The 16,796-nt window shown below is 39.9% G+C and overlaps 1 protein-coding gene across 1 annotated transcript in view; it reads right to left on the reverse strand.

Moving 5' to 3' along the window:
* LOC105453648 (neurobeachin) overlaps positions 1-16,796 on the reverse strand; it is a 307,877-nt gene that overhangs the window by 205,667 nt on the left and 85,414 nt on the right. The gene's annotated exons all lie outside the window — the stretch shown is intronic.

The raw sequence follows: 16,796 nt of genomic DNA on the forward strand, positions 1-16,796 counted from the left end.
CATTACTAAAGCCTTAAAACGATTTTTCTATTACGTTTATTGTTTTCCTAAAAAAAATTCCCAAAGTTACTATGATTTTTGGGCGGCCAAGGTGGTGTAACCCCTTAAGGCTACCATTTTCATTACAACGGCAACGGTTACTCACGGCGTTGCTGTGTTGCGAGAATTTCCAGATTCGTAAAAGCGTATCCTTCCACTGTGTTCGCAACCTAATTGCGCCGGCCCGTAATACACACACGCAAGAGATGCGTGCTCATTACCTATATCGAGAAATTGGCACAATTTACCTCGAAATAAACGCGTTGAAATTTTAATGAATTTTCTACTTCGGGGTAAATAGTTATTGTCAGCATAATTTAATCCTGCAGAAATCAGCTTTAAAATTGAAAATTTAATTTATATCTGATATTAACATACGCAGCAATACGTAATATTTTTCATATCTCGATATTACCCGCATTTTCACGTAATTTTAATGAATGAAATATCTCTAGGCGGGAATTCATTAGTTTCAAAGCGAGGGAATTACAATTCCGCGAATAAAATATCTCGAAATGGCACACGGTATTGCTGAAGCTTTATCAGAGCCCTCCGTAAAGACTCACTCACGTTTTTCGTGCAATTATCATCGTCGAAAGCCAGCGCAGCGCGAGATTAATTGAATTACATTTTTTCCCTACATTCCTCTCTTCTTTGTGCGCTTTTAATTCCGCGCGATTAATCGAGGTATTCATGGAGAAAGACGGGACACGAAAATGGACGGGAGGGAGGGGAGGGATCTCTGAAAGCGCCTCTAAGGAATGAATTAAATTCAAGCTTTCCGAGAAATACGCGGTCACTCTGTCTGTCCAGTGTATCGCTCTCGCGCCATTTTTATTCGACGCGTAACACGCGAACAAAGTGCGAACAATCGTTCTTGATGCTACGCAATTTATTCCGACGAGCGAGTGCGCCGTTTAGAGTTTCAATCCCGTTGGCCAAAGATAGAAACTCGTACTTGTTAGAGGCAGCTTTATCACTTTAAACAGACGGGTATTAAGTGCTCATTCTTTTAGCGCGGCATGCATCATATTGATTGCGCCTGGTCGAGGTATAAAAAGTAAAAGCGAGGTATAAATCGCTCTCATTGGTATTTCGTTACAAAGCGCGTATGATTGCCATATGCTGTCTGCAGTTTCGTGAGAGAGAGAGAGAGAGAGAGAGAAAAGAGAACAATCCCGCCGAGAAGGTAGTCGTAATTCTCTCGTCTTTTTGAAAAGTAAGACGTAATGAAATTCTACTCGCGTTAATGGCCAGGGTAGTAATTTAATTTCATCGAGAAAAGGAACAACGTAATTCTATTTCCCTCTCTGCCATATACAATATATGTGATATACTCCGTCTTCAGACTCCGGAGGAAAGGGTCAACGTACAATCTATTTCAGCGGCGCAGGGGCATCTCCCGTTTCCGCCTTTGCGCTTATACGCGAACGGTATATTTCCTCCTGTGGTAAAGGTACCATACAGAATTGCGTCAGAGGGCAATATACTTTTCGCTGCACGTATATTATATCGATCGAAATCGTCGAAATCACTCAGAGAGAACAGTTGGAATTTCTGGTACATTTGGCAAAACGTGCTACTTTAGACGAGCACGCTTAGCATAATTATTATACTACTCATAAACATATCAAATTACCGCAGAGATCAAGTGTGATTATACACTTTTGCACGCAGCGGTGTAAAATTATTCATGGAAATACCTATTCGCCAAGTAATTTTCAATTAGACCTCGATGTGACGGGGGGAGGGGGGGGGCCGGCCAATAAGAAGCGTAAACTTTTTTAATTAAAGGGCTGTCCCCGGAGTTTTAAATGAGTTAGTGACGCTGACGGGTAGTAGTGGAGGGAAAGTGAATGAAGCGTATGCGGGAAGAAGTGGAAGCCAGATAAAACGGGATAGTAATGGTATAGTACTGCGATAGACCACAGTGGAAAGAAGGGGGGGGGGGCAGTTTCGAATCAGGTATCTCAAACAGAGAGCTCTATTCTTCGTCGCGCGGGGAGAGAGGGGGCCGCGGTTATCATAAGATCACTCAATTTAATTAGCGCGACCAATTAACAAGTTTACTGCAGGTGGCCTTTGCAATAACGTACGACAACATTGATTAATCGATATAAAATAGGGAAAAATATTAATTTCGAAAATATAAAATTTGAATACGAGAACGCGCGCGCGCGCACACACACACACACACATACCTCTTGAAGAATGTTGCAAATCGCTTTTGATTCGTAAAATGTTTTAATTTACAACCCTGAAATGTTGTACATCAAAATTTAATTGTTTCCTCGTTAATGGATATCGAGTCGTATAAATTTCAAAACAAATGAGAGTGATGAATAAAGATTTACGCGATAAAAATGTTTATGCATTTATTGCGATATGGAATCCGACGCACTTTATATTCCATATGGATTTTACTTTACACGCCTTGTAAGTCATTATGTCTACCTTTCTCAGCGATAAAGCAAAGACGCGAATAGATGTAGTAGGTTATTTCGCCGGTGTATGCGAAACTCCGGAACAAAGCTGTTGGGATATTACTGATCTCATTAAAAAGTAAGTGTCTACCGGCGTTACGCTCGTGTATGAAGCGATACAGCGTCTGTAAAGGAAGTTAATGGTTAAAGCAACAACTCGATATTAGCAATCTCGTTACGCACAAATTTCTTTCATAATGCAAGAATAAGGAAAAAAGATATTTCTAATTAAAATCATCACGCGGAAGACGCGTAATATAAATATCATATATGACAAACATTCGTTGAAAAATGAAGCTTTTTATTTAGCGTGCTACTAACATTTTTTTTAATCTCATGATGAAGAAAATATATATGTGAATTTAGAATTTTAGAAAATTAGAACTTTATGAAAAATTAGTGTTCAATCTTAAATTCTTCACGATACTAGCTTTATAGAAAAGTTAATGATACATAAAAGTTTCTTGGATGCCGTTTTATTACGTATTATACCTTATGCTTCATGCTTGTCCAAGAAAAATACAAGCGGAAATTAAATCTAGAGAAAATGAACGCGGAATATTCATGATACTGCTCAGGCGCAATCCTTAGGTACGTGTACAAGTATTTTAACAAGGTAAAATGAGGTGTCTATATGCAAAAGCATACCTTTCCTCTCTTGTAACTTGCTTCATTTCAGCGATGTATTTATAAAACTATATACCCTATTATGTATAATAATATCCTTTGTGGCAGTTGCATGCAATTAATCAATAACAGTATTAATTTGAAACAATTATTCCTCGGATTATAATCATAATAATAGATTAGTAACGAAATGCAGTGCACTAATAATAAATGTCGAACATCGAGTTTAAGAAAAGATATGGTTCGCATTAAAAAAAATATGAACGAATAAACTGCTGAAGACGCAATAATTCTTTCATGACATTTTACTTTATTCACTGACTGCCCTTTCCTTATTCCATAAAAAAATTCATTAAACTTATACACGATTTTTAATATGTCCGTAGAAAAACTTAATCTACGTATATTTTTACTAGTGTAACATGAAATTTCGTAATAATATTTTCAAAGTATTACATGAGGCGGTATTTCGTCGAGTACGCAGCGACAAATGTTCCTGGCGAAACGCAGGTTGGAGACTCGTCGGAATTACAGATGATATAAAAAAAATAAACTTGATGAAAATGTCCGCAGAGAAAGACTTCACAAAAAGAATATTATACGTTGTTGCGCGAATATTACACGTATCCCCGATAATGTATGCGTTAAATAACGTACATTTCATTAAACTTCCGCTATCGACAGTCTTCGCGACCGAAGATCAATTCTTTATCCGTTCCGCGCCTTTTATTTTATAAAGTAAAATCAAACGTGAAATAGATCAAATTAATTTATGGAGTTTTCCCGTCATGCACACTTGGTTCTCTCTGTGCGAGTTATGATAAAATAACGGCGAACACATATTTATATATTGCCTGGAATAGAAAGATCGAATAAATACGCAGCTATAATATTATTAATATCAGCCAAAACGAATGTATTGCAGTGATTTTATTGGAAATAGAAGAAGCCTCTCGTGTATGCTGCTTTTGCACACACGCGAGCGCGTCGTGCCGTATTTAGTTAAAAATATTTCGGCAAAATTACATATGTTACACGCGGTGTATCGTTATACCGTCGCAGAGCCGGTCGTCCTGCGACATGCATATAAAATCGTGTGATGCCGGTGAGATCGATAATGGAAAACAGGGCATTTAAAATATTCGACCGATGAAAGCTGACACTGTTAACATGTTTACCGCATGAAATTTTGTCAAACGTTACCTATTTACATAAATATAAATGACGTGAAAAGCAGATCCGTATAATGCCGACGAAATATAATGATATATTTGTTGTTAACGGAAATTGAAAATATCAAATGTCCTTTACAAACGCGTGTCCGTATCGTCATATTAATTATTTTATTGATACCTTTCGCGAGATCATAAATATTTCAATCAATTCGAAGCGCTCAAGATTCATAAAAGAACAAATATATATTGCAGCAATACTCTAAATCTGAATCAGTGGAAAAGTCACTGATTGAGTCAGTAACGCCTCGCATCGCTAACGAATAAGTGAAACAGAGCCCCGCTGTGCAATTAGCGAGAACAGCAAAGTCCACTGATTTGTCAACGATTATAGCAATCATTCACTTATTAGTGATTTCCGAGAGACAATGAAGTTGAATTTCACTGATTACCAATGACATACTTGGACTAATGCATTCAATGAATAACCATTGATAATCAGTGACTATTCACTGATTCAGATTTAGAGAGTACATTATGTAAAAAAAAAAACTAAGTAGAATTACAATTTGTAAGACAAATAGGTCTCGTATTTTTATTGGAACAATTAATGATCGACTTAAACGAACATTTCGTTGCTTTAGTGCCATTGTAATGATAATTCATATTGACATGATCGAAAGGGAATTCTCTAGCTCAACGAGAGACTGAACTTTAATTAACTGGATTGTTCACCCTTGTTCGAGGAGCCTTAATTATTCCACAGATGTAGATCACGATGTTAATCGACCCGAATGTTCATCCTGCTGTGCGTGCCGTACAGTCTTTCTTAAATGAATACGGGGTGAGAAAATTTAAATGTGAACTTATAATTCCGCGCATAAAGGCCATTACGACGCGGACGCGGGAATGAACGGAATTTAATACAAGCGCGCGCCGTACACGGTGACGATTTTTTAACGGAACTATAATCTTTGTTTTCATCGTGAAAACCGAATTAAAATCTATCTCGTTTAATTTTTTCGAGTAAGCCTTTCTAGGCTCGCGGTAATCTTTCGTCACATTTAATCTCGTCCCCGCGAAAAGAATATATCGCCTCGCCTCGCACGCTATTTGCTCGCTAAATTTATCATCCGTTTAATAACGTCACAGCGAAATTGCTTTTTTTTTTACGTTATTTGCAGAGCGTAGCACTTTGTTTATCTCGCGTACGGATGCATTAGAATTTATAATTAATTACCATCCGGCGTTCGTGTGTTTCATATTTTATGAAAGCTTTCTTATGAAGATACGTGAACTTACGTAGCACTATCTTTTATTTACGTATGATCAAGAAAGAGGTGGGTACGCTGCGCCTCTGAAAAATGAGGTCAAACGTTTCACGTGCGCCAACCATGCGAAGCAAGAATCTCATGTAAAGAAATTCATGTCCATTTCTATTTAATCGATAAATTCAACTTATACTATTTTGATAAAAGCATGCATGAAACAATGCTTCTTCCAAAGGCGAATTCATTTGTATCATACAGTTGCAAATTGGCACTTGTGAACCTCATTAACCTCATAAAGCGTTTTTTAAAGGTTTCGAATGGAGTCGCTGTGATTGAGATAAATATTTAAAAAAATACTCGCCCCGAGGTTTTCCACTCCTGGCGTTTCCTTTCCAAGATCAATGATTTATTGTCGACAAAAGAATTCTATTTGTCCGCGAGCTTATTATTGATAAGTATTTTTCCGGACGATTTTTTACGTTAACGGGCTTATACGTATAGCTCCTCGCTTTTGATGCTTTGGCGTATTTTTGAAATGCGATTATATATTATACTCTATACGAATGTTAGCTCGTTTTTCCTTTCTCACGGCACTCGTGTATTTGGCGAACGGTAAAACGAGAACCGATAAAAATTATCGAGGCCAAGAGAAGAATGATATAGTAGATCCTGCCGCCGCAGAACGTTGCTGCAGAACGAATGCTGCATGTGGTGTAGATCAAAGGATTTGCAACCTCTCCTTCAACCTCACGCTTTTATCTTCACGCTTCCCTTTCTGCACGACGTCTGTCCGCGCGATGCCCTGCACATCGCGAAAGCACAATGGTAGCTCTTGAAGAACGTCTTGATCGCATTTACGTTGACCAAATAAAAGTAAAACGTGAACAAGCATGAAGCACGTTTCCTCGGAAACGATTTCTCACATTAGGAACGTGTTTAAAAGCGCGTTATTTCACCACATCTTCGGGGATACTAAAAAGTGCGTGATTATGCATCTTCTAGCAGTTACTAAATTATGCAAAAAAAGGGTAATTATAAAACTTCTGCCGAGGAAAGATCAATTTGAAATTGTTCAAAGAGTTTGCGGGTGGCAAAGAAGTGCGTTTGTTCCGGGGGCACTTTGTATAATTCATTTTCGACGGATCGAGCTATCGACTTTAAAGTTTAAGAATCGACAAGAGAGGCTGGCGAGGCACGATAAATATGCAGCGCTTCCTTTACGACATCTTCAACCGCGTCGAGGACGACCGATTTGCGCTTGAATTTCGTGGACGAGCGCGTCGCGTGCTCGAGAGGGCCGTGAGCGGGGAAAAAAGGAAAGGAAAAAAAAAGAGAGGAAAAAGACCGGGAGTAAATGGAAATTGAGAAAATCGAACAAGAACCGGGCCGAGGTTCGAAATTCCACGAAAGTCTTAAGTTCCGAGAACGGGGAAAACGTCACTGCGACTTCGCTTCCTCCCCGGCTGGCTCCCCGGGAATCGCTTAATCGGCTCGTCGGTACTAAGACGCGGTAAAAGTATGTCAACTGTTCCGGGAATGACTCTCTACAAATTTTCGGAATGTAATATCGTCCGTGCGACGCCTGCTGTTTCAGCGGTGAAATATAGACGTCGTTTATAAATGCATTTGCAAAAATTGCGGATTTTCCGTTGCGACATAATGCCTTTGTGTAAATCTTGTTCATAAAATATGAGAATCTCAAATTGGGCTTTTTAATTCAGCACATTATGCCACTTTTTACAAATTCGATTCGAAACAATATGCGATATGTATACGGGCAACACTTCGTCCTCGCTCAGCATCCACTCTCCGTAGCGGCTCGCTGTCAGCGACGCTGAAACGTACTTTCAAGTTTTTCCCTAAGCAATTTTTCTCACCGCCGCCGTTATTCTATATATCAATGCCAGTTTCCGTGGCATAAAATCTTGCGCGATAAATTCCATATTTATGCAATCCAACCTCTGTTCAGAAAGAACTTTTTCGCCTTACTGGCAGGATACAAATATTTACCGAGGTTGCGAACACGAAAAAGAACCACTGGCCCCGTTGAATTCGCTGATTTAATGTTCACATCCGGCTGCCTTAGCGCCTGCATTACAACACTGGCGGGATTCTTGGGGTTCCGGGGGGAAATACTAGTAAAACGTAACGGTCATATAGAATTTTAGGTACGCTTATATACTTGAAAAGAAATGGCTGCGTCTTGTATAAATCCATGTACGAAAGAACTGGCCCACAACAGTCGCGCGCTTTTTTTCTTAAATTACGTAACACATTAATCTTTCCTCTGGAAAAATTTCTCATAAATCCATCAGTAAAGTACTTTCTCAATTTTTAATGTTATATCTCTCTGAATGGTTGAATGTCAAATTAAATTCTTATCAAAATAGATTTCAAAACATTTTCATGCACCTCTATTATATGTTTTCAGTTTCAACAAAACGATTCAACTCCAGTTGAATTTGACTAGCTTATGAAAAGTGTGTGCGTCGAATCTTTAATTCTTTCAATAGTACATACATGTCTTAAATCTTATATCAAAGCAGTAAATTGACGTTAATTTACTAATAAAAATAAAACTTAAACTAACAAACAAAATTACTTGTGTAACCTAATTTTAAAAGAGCGTGATTTTAATATACAAAAAAATCACTCCATATATCCGATTATTACAAAAACTCACTGCTCAAAGGGTTAAGCATAATTAAAGATGTAAAAATTCATGATAAAACGCATCAATCGATGCATTAATGTATTAATATGTATGTAAACGTCCACGAGCTGTGAAATAGCTACCGCATGACTGAGCCGGGAATTATGAGAGATAGGCAAAGTCGGCGACAATATGCTCGAAACTTTTAATTAAAAGATTATAGCAATCAGAAGTCTCAGCTATTGTGTAAGCTGCGGTCGACACGGGTTCCCTATCAGGACAAGCCATCGATGGCTGTCCACAGAAGGGCGAGACTACTGCCGTCACGCACCCTTGACTTAATAGCTCTTTCAATAGCGAGCGCACCGAAGTTTGCCGAAGGTGCACGCTGTATTTCACCGTCGCCAATTTCCGGCTCCGTTCTATGGAACCGCGGCGCCGGCAGAAGCAAAGTCATACGCCCGGCCGGCGAGTCGGATATATGGCAGCCATGACGAGGATCAATAAAAAGACAAAAGAGAACCGAGATAGCATTCACTTGATGTAATGTAATATCGGGGTAAAAAAAATGATCTTTATTAGACGCAGCTCGCGCAAGTAACTTGATAAATGAGACCAACGCGCTAGAATTTTAGTAAAAAGTCTGTCGTTACGATCGTTTTTCTTCTCAATGTTCTCTTCTCTGATAAATGCGAAACTGATTTCTTGTGATATCTAATGGAATACGATATCGTTATACGTTGTCTAAGCAATTTTGTATTAAAGGACTTATATGTGCATTAAATCTGATTTTTAATGAATTTATATATTGTAATGCTAAATTTGTAGGTATCTAATTTTAGCAAAAATAAATTAATAAGAATTATTATTTAAAAATTGTTTTTTTTTCTCTTCTCAATGGATTGATATCATATTAATTTATTATATTATGCATTATTTTTCATATAGAAAATCCATCATTACGTTCGTATTGTTTTCATCTCACATCTCAATTCAATGTTCTCTGATAAACGTAAAACTGATTTCTCGTGATATTCATGAAATACGCATTGTACAATTAATTTTGCATTAAAGAATTTACATGCATATTAAATCCGATTTAATAGATTTATATCGTATTGCAGAATTTGTATTTAATTTTACTCGGATTTTATTATTACTTTTTGAAATTTTTCTCTCATACATACAAGAGAGAAAAAACGATTGTGATATATGTGTGGTAAAGTTTTTATATTAAAATAATGCCCTGACATAATTAATTATATCAATAATATATTTGATATCACATTAATTAATTAATTATTAGGCATTATGAGCTTCGGTATAACGGTAACAGGTATATATATGTAGGGCATATTCCGCCGATTCACATTCACGCAATCGGGGCGGCGCGACACAATCGTGCAATTACTGAACGTTGTAAACACGTCCATCGGCTCGTCGGGCAATATGAATGGAAATTAATTGAGGGTCGCGTCCGTCCAGGAATAAAAACGTTGGTCGTCGTTGCGCCGATGATGGTAAATGGCGACGACGGGGCTGGACATCGTGACGACAATACTCGTTGTCACGCCTCGATAAATGGATACATGCGCCGTTTCGATGGCTCGCTCATCTCGCGAGAATCACACGAAACTCGTTTCCGCGTAAACGTAAACTACTTAAAGGATCGTCATCGGGATATCTTGCTGTCGCGCAATAACAAGCGTCAATATATTTACATTCACGAAGATTATACATATTCTGAACGCTTTCAATCACTATAAAAATTGTATAAAGAGAAATATAGATATTCGATAGAACTCTTCAGAGATAATCGTGTTTTCCGTCGAATAGATAAAATTTATGTGTGAATCTGTATTCGAGAGAAAGCCTTAAATGCTTCAGAGAATTAACACATTTCATCCACGGACGCAAAATCGCATGTGATTTGCATCGAGCGCGAACGCAGCGTGAAACAACGGAGGAAGAAAAATGCTCCTCTCTCGAGGGACGCGCTCGTGTCGCGTCGCGAATCGCATCTCGCCGACCTCATTGTCATTCGACCGAGAAAGAGAGAAAGAGAGAGGCGAAGAGACGGGAGACGAGAGGTAAAACCCAGCCGGTGCTGAAAGATGTAAAACGCCAACGCGGAAAAGTGTAAACAATAGGCTGAATCGCGAACCGCCAGTTTTTCATTGTCCGATGCGTTTTTTTCTCTCAACAAAGTTCTCGTTGCAGAACGAGAATTGTACCCCGTGTCTTTGTCCGGGGTTTTTCTATCTTCCAATGCACTAATTCTTGCGTGCATTACCACGATTTATTATTATGTGATGAATTCAATTATGCAGTGTAACAATAAGATGGATAAAGCGTTTAGCTATTTTGCTGCGTTTTAGAAATCCTTGTCTCGGCTTTATTAAAAAGTAAATCTTCCATTTTAAATATATTGGGTCATCTGGAAAGTTCTGTGGTTTTCTCACATTTGCGCGAATACTAGTTTGAATTTTGCCTTAATACTGAATGAGGAAGCCCAAAGATCGATAAGAAAGATCAATCTTTTGTTTAAATACTGCATACATCCATATGTAATGGCATATGTTCAGTATATTTGATTCTATAGCGTCTTAAAGATGAAGCATCAGAAACATTTTTGCAATATTATATTTTTCGACTTCAAAAAAAGCAAGAACGCATGCGGGATAGCGCGTAAAATTTGTAAAGTTTACGGACAAGATACTGTTTCTGATGATATAGTTCGGACATGGTTTGTGAAATTTCAACAAAATAATTTCACTGTCAAAGACGAGGCGCGATCCTTGCACTGTGGATGATGATCTATTGAAGCAAGCTATCGTCGAAAATTCTCGTTGTATAGTACAAGAATTGACAGAGAAATTAAAAATTGCAAAAAGTATCGTACATGACAATTTGAACCTGTCCCCGTGAAAACCCGAGAACTTTTCGGATTGCCCAATATTTCTGCCCAATTATTCTTAAACATGTCAATTGTAGTAACGTTGAGGAGCAATAATAATGATATTATTAAACGCTCTGATATTGAAATTTCAGCAAGTAAATTGATGAACAGACGGTTGCATTTGATGCCACTGATATGCCTGCATTCAGCTATTATTATTGACATGTTATTGACAGTACAAGGCAATTGGGCCAAATTGTTTGTCGCGAAAGTGAAAGCGCGTTTGGAACAACAGTGCGCGATATATACATCCTCTCGACGTATAACAGTATCCGCAATAATTATTTGCCGAATAAAATATCACAGGATCTCCACTTCCTGTGTGTGTGTGAATTAGATTCTGCAATAGTAATAATATCCCGTAATACGCACAAACGTATATATCTGGCGCACATGTGCATATCTGGTGGCAAGTATTGTGTACACGCAAGCGTTGTAATATGAACATCAAGCAGCGCGATGGAATTCCGCGAGAACAATTCGAAAACCTCATGTACGATTAGCGCAGGCATCGCCGTAATACTTCGTAACGTCGTTTGAAGGTAATCTATAATCGATTCACGGCCGCGCTGCGCTGCTGCATCAGTGACATTTCGCGTCAATCCGCTTTCTATAACGCACGATAATAGCGCGCGCCGGCAAACACGCAGACATATCCGATACGTTATAGGTAATCAATCATTCGCTAATGAAGATACGATATGCGCACTGACGTAACACACATATCGGTTACGCACACCCGCAGGCGGCGATGCGGCCGTCGTCGTCGGTGCGTCGAGGGAGGGAGGGGAGGGAAAGGGGAAGGGGCAGGGGGAGGGGATTTGCTGCAAACACGGCTATACGCGGCCGCAAACGTGACGTTAGTTTATACCGGATCAAACGTCTCCATGTGATCCATCCGGTCGAACGGCTCCTCTCGCTTTGAAACAGCGGCAATAAACAAGCATGGCATGATTTGGTCTGCTGATGGCGAAATATTCATTCGTAGGTCTCTCGGAAGTATACAGAGTCGTACCGCGTATCTCGATAAACGAGATCGACAGATGAAATCGCGACTTTTATTCGTTAGCGTAACATCGAAAAATGCCACTCTCTTCTGACGTTCCGCTGTAGAACGAAATCAAGCCCGGACTTGGGCGTGAAAACGCGAAAATTCTCGACTTAATTGACGCGACGCTCGAGCAAAGATATATTCCGCGAATGTCACTATTTGACTCTTGACTGATATCCAGGCGATGAATCGCGCCGTTATGATATTGACTCAACGAATCAATTACTGAAAGGAACTCCCATTAATGATATATGCCAGGCGAACGACGAATGTGTCGAGTGACTTACACAATGGATTATGTCAATCCCAGATACTCCCGCGCGAGGAGTGCTCGTGAAAAAGCGATCGGAAAGATCGAGAGTCTACTATAAGGGGGAAGGAAGGGAAAAATATCGGGAAATCTGCGAGAATAATCGACTTCATTTGGTGTGGCCAGCGTTAAACGGGCTCGCCTGAATGACGTAATACTGTGTTAGCTCAATATTTACTCGGCTCCGGAGGATATTTCGTGGGCAGTAATTCGCCGGGCTAAAGTTTGTAATGTAAATAGGCACTCTCGTTTCACGAACGCGAATTGCTTCGTAAGTATGTGCACATTGGAGATCGCCAACTCCTATCCTCTAAACGATTTGACCGGTCGGTACGGAGTACGTGACGTATATCAAACAGACAAACTGCAGGGGAGGGGGGCTCTCCCAGACACGGAAGAAGCCATTTCGCGATTCGAAATTGTCGCGAATGGGAATGTCACGAAGAACTATATTCCTCTGGGATTAGAAACTCGTGTATGTACAGCGTATATTTTCAGCGTAATCGTAATTTGATGAGACGACCCGTCGTTCTCGAAACTCGAATTTGCATTCGCTTATAATGTAATGCATTCTCGGACGACGGCAGCAAACGCGTAGCTTGTTCGGTATAATAATATTCGGGATGCGTATCGAATTTGCAACGAGCGAGGTAACTCTGTGAAGCCGAGCTTTCTTCCGCGTCGCGCGCTTACTTATTCCGAAAGTTAAGGCATTAGGCAGCAGTTTTCTGTTAAGTTAGACGGCCGGGGGTCCTGCGACGGTTAAGCATTCGCTTCAGCTAGCATAATTAGCATTCTTAGGTTTCCGGGAAGGGACAAGGGTACGGTTAAGCCACGGATCGAATAGTAATTGCCGGCAGCAGGAGCATATGCCTCGAATGACTCCTCGACGTGCATTCTCGACGTGCCCGGAAACGTCGATGCAATCTCACAATCAGCTCGGGCACTTCGCTGCGACGAAAGTATAGCATGCGAGACGATGCAGATTATACTGAAGAGGACAAGAACCGTAAATGACGTTATACAACAACAAGGAGCATAAATACGACAAAATCGAGTATAAAAAATTCTGCGTAAAAAAATATGAACCGCAAGAGATCCCCCTGAAAAAAAAAAAAAGCAAATTCGTGTCGTTGCAGAGATGTCGTAAGGTAGTCTCGTGCGCGCACGCTCCTATTCGTTCTATCTTCATAGACACGCGTGAGAAATGCCGCTTTAAAACCCATAATCCCGCAGTGCGGATTTTCTGTTCCCGCTAGTATCGTCTATAAATTTCGCAGCGAGCCGATGCGTAACACTTTTAGTATCGTATTCCCTTGCCGTTGGCGGGGGGAGGCATGGGGAGGCGGTGAGGGTCGACGCTTTGAGACACGACGACCGACAGCGGCTTTGGCTCTTCGTCGATACGTTTTTCGTGCCTCGTGCTCGCACGGCTTACAGTTCACGGTACGTGCGCGTGCTCCTCCTTTTTCCCGCATATTTTTTTTTTTTTTTTTTTTAGCGAAACGACATGCTCACCTTTCGCCATCATCCACCGGAGTTAAGCTTTACGTCGGGTGCCCCATGCAAGACGAAACTCCGCCCGCTCCGAGAACGGAGTGTAGTTCAGCTGATAGCCGGGTACGGGCGAGTTTTACGAGCACGGGAAGAGCGAAGTTAATTGAAGCTTCATTAATTCGTACTTTAGCAAAGTGGTCTCCGCAGAATGCCGAGGCGGCAGCGGCGCGACAGGGGAGACACACAACTCGGACTCGAAACAAAGCATATTTTCCTACGCCCGGCTGCATTCCCCCGTAAGGATCTATCGTCCGCTTGGAAATGCGCGTTCCAGAAAAGTTATTTTGCATTTATCGTTTAACTTGCTACTTCCGAGACTCGGCTGAACTCTCCCGCGTTCCTTCGGGCATACGGAAGAATGGAAGAGGCTGCCGAGAGAGTCGTCTTTGGGAGTCCCGTCGCAGCAACCTAATAAGCATTAATAATTTTCGCAATATCTCGCGCCACTCGAAACGCTCGTCGTAATAAATTGGACTTCAGACGCCGATTGAACGTCGTTTGACGTTAGATATTTTATTGCAATGTCCCGATTATGTAATTGTACAAAATTATTAATGCATTTATATTTCACGCTGCCTGCGTCACCACACAATATACATATATTAATTATTGCGAAGAATATCATCACATACCTTGCAATAACCAATATGTATGTAAACAATGTGTTGACATATTTTTCAGGCAGCGTGAAATATAAATTTAAATTGAAAGAAATTAAGCTGCCAAGAATAAATCAGAAATGACAAAGTAATGCCAATGCGAGCCGACACTGATTGTTGTGTATAATAATATTTATTGTTACAATATCCAGTCGCACACAAACTGCGCGCAGCTTAGTTATGTAATAACAGCTAGATTATTACATGTGCCAGCATATCCCGATTATGATATCTCCGTTATGAAGCATTTTGAGGATGTACGCGCGCGCTACTTATGCTCTATTTAGATTAACAGTAAATAAAATTAGAAGCAAAATTAAGACAACACAACCAATGCTTACGAGCTATATTAACCGATAAATTCAACGAAACTAGATTGTACGGCATCTAGCTTTGTGGAATTATCAACTAATACAATACTTAAGCATAGATGTGTTGCTTCTAATTTTATTTACTATTGATTTAAATAGAAGAAATTACAATATCCCGCTGCACACAAACTGTGCATCGCACTTTTTGTCGGTCTACAAACACAGTTCTTTACATAAAGCCGGAATCCACTGTAACGAATTAAATTGACGAGCAATTTAATATTTTTGATGCTAATAAGCATCTACAAGAATCTCCCTATCCTCGAAGAGCTGTAAATAATTTATTATGAAAAATACCTCAGCCAGGATTCGAATTTGGATCTCCTACTTGTCGGGTAGGCAACTTACCATTCGACTATCGAGGCATATGATAATATTCCTTCCAATGATATATATATAAACAATATGTTGACACATTTAACATAAAATTATTATATACACAACACCCATGTCTGCTTAAATTGACATTACTTTGTCATTTCTGATTTATTCTTGAGCGCCTAATTCCTTTCAATCATAATTAATATACTAATACTTTTATTATTAATATCAATAATTATATTAGTACTTTTCACAAGGAATCTTAAATAATCTTATGCAATAATAAATGCGTCGATAAGTAACAAATAAAATAAGCAAAAAAAAAAGAAGAGACAAAAATCTCTCTTTCTCTGAATATTTATAAGATCGAGAAATCCTTCTGTTAATCTCTCTTCTAAAAGAATCGTGATTAAATAACTCTGTCGTTGCGTATTATAATTAAAGTATGTCCCACTTTTGAGTTAGTCCCTTTGTAATGACGAACAGGAAAGATTCTTAAAAGCCGCAAGTTTAACAATCTCCTCATCCCTCCCCCGGCAGTTCTCTACGTACCAATTACGGATTGAAAACAGAAGCGGAGCACAAGAGCGCGGCGGAGCTCTGCGCTAGGAAATAAACTAATTAAACTTTAGCGGGGGCGCTTTTCGTGAGGTAGGATGCAAAATACGTGGACGGGCAAAGACATCCAAAGGTAAAAGGTCGGCCGAATCGCTAATTCATCGCGTTTCGAAGTGTAATGAATTTCCGATATTAGGTTAATAAGCTACAGATGAGAAGTAGCGTATTCCGCCGGCGGCGGGGCAAAAAGACAGAGTGCCGTTAACATCGCATTATACCCGTACCATGGACCATCGATATCTTCCGTACCGCATCAAAGCGCGCCAATGTCCTCGAGCGTTGCTTTCGCGCAAAATCTAAAACTCGGCCGTGCAGACGTTCGGCGCGACAGCAGCGAATTACGGGCGATATTAAATTCTTTGCGCAGTGTTGCAGGACAACATGAAATGGAATTTTTGGAAAGCCTCGAAAGAGTTACGCCATGTGGAGTGGAGGGGAATCTCTCGCGAAACACGATCCCGAAAGTCGTGCGCGAGAATGTGGAACGGTCAAATGCAGAGTGGAATTACCGTAGCGACCCGATATTATTGGATTTGCATTTAGAAGAACATTTTACGAAACCGGAAATTCTGACTCCCACGATGAGTTTTTATCCCGATCTTTTTGAGTGTCTCTCGATAAATCAATAAGTAATTCGTAGCTATATTGCGTTTCCGGAGGTATGTATAGAGGACTGCAGCGAGATATCAGAGAGCTCCAAAAATG

This window comes from Wasmannia auropunctata, unplaced genomic scaffold (genome assembly GCF_000956235.1).
Source record: "Wasmannia auropunctata unplaced genomic scaffold, wasmannia.A_1.0 LD335996.1, whole genome shotgun sequence".
Classification (NCBI taxonomy): Eukaryota; Metazoa; Arthropoda; class Insecta; order Hymenoptera; family Formicidae; genus Wasmannia; species Wasmannia auropunctata.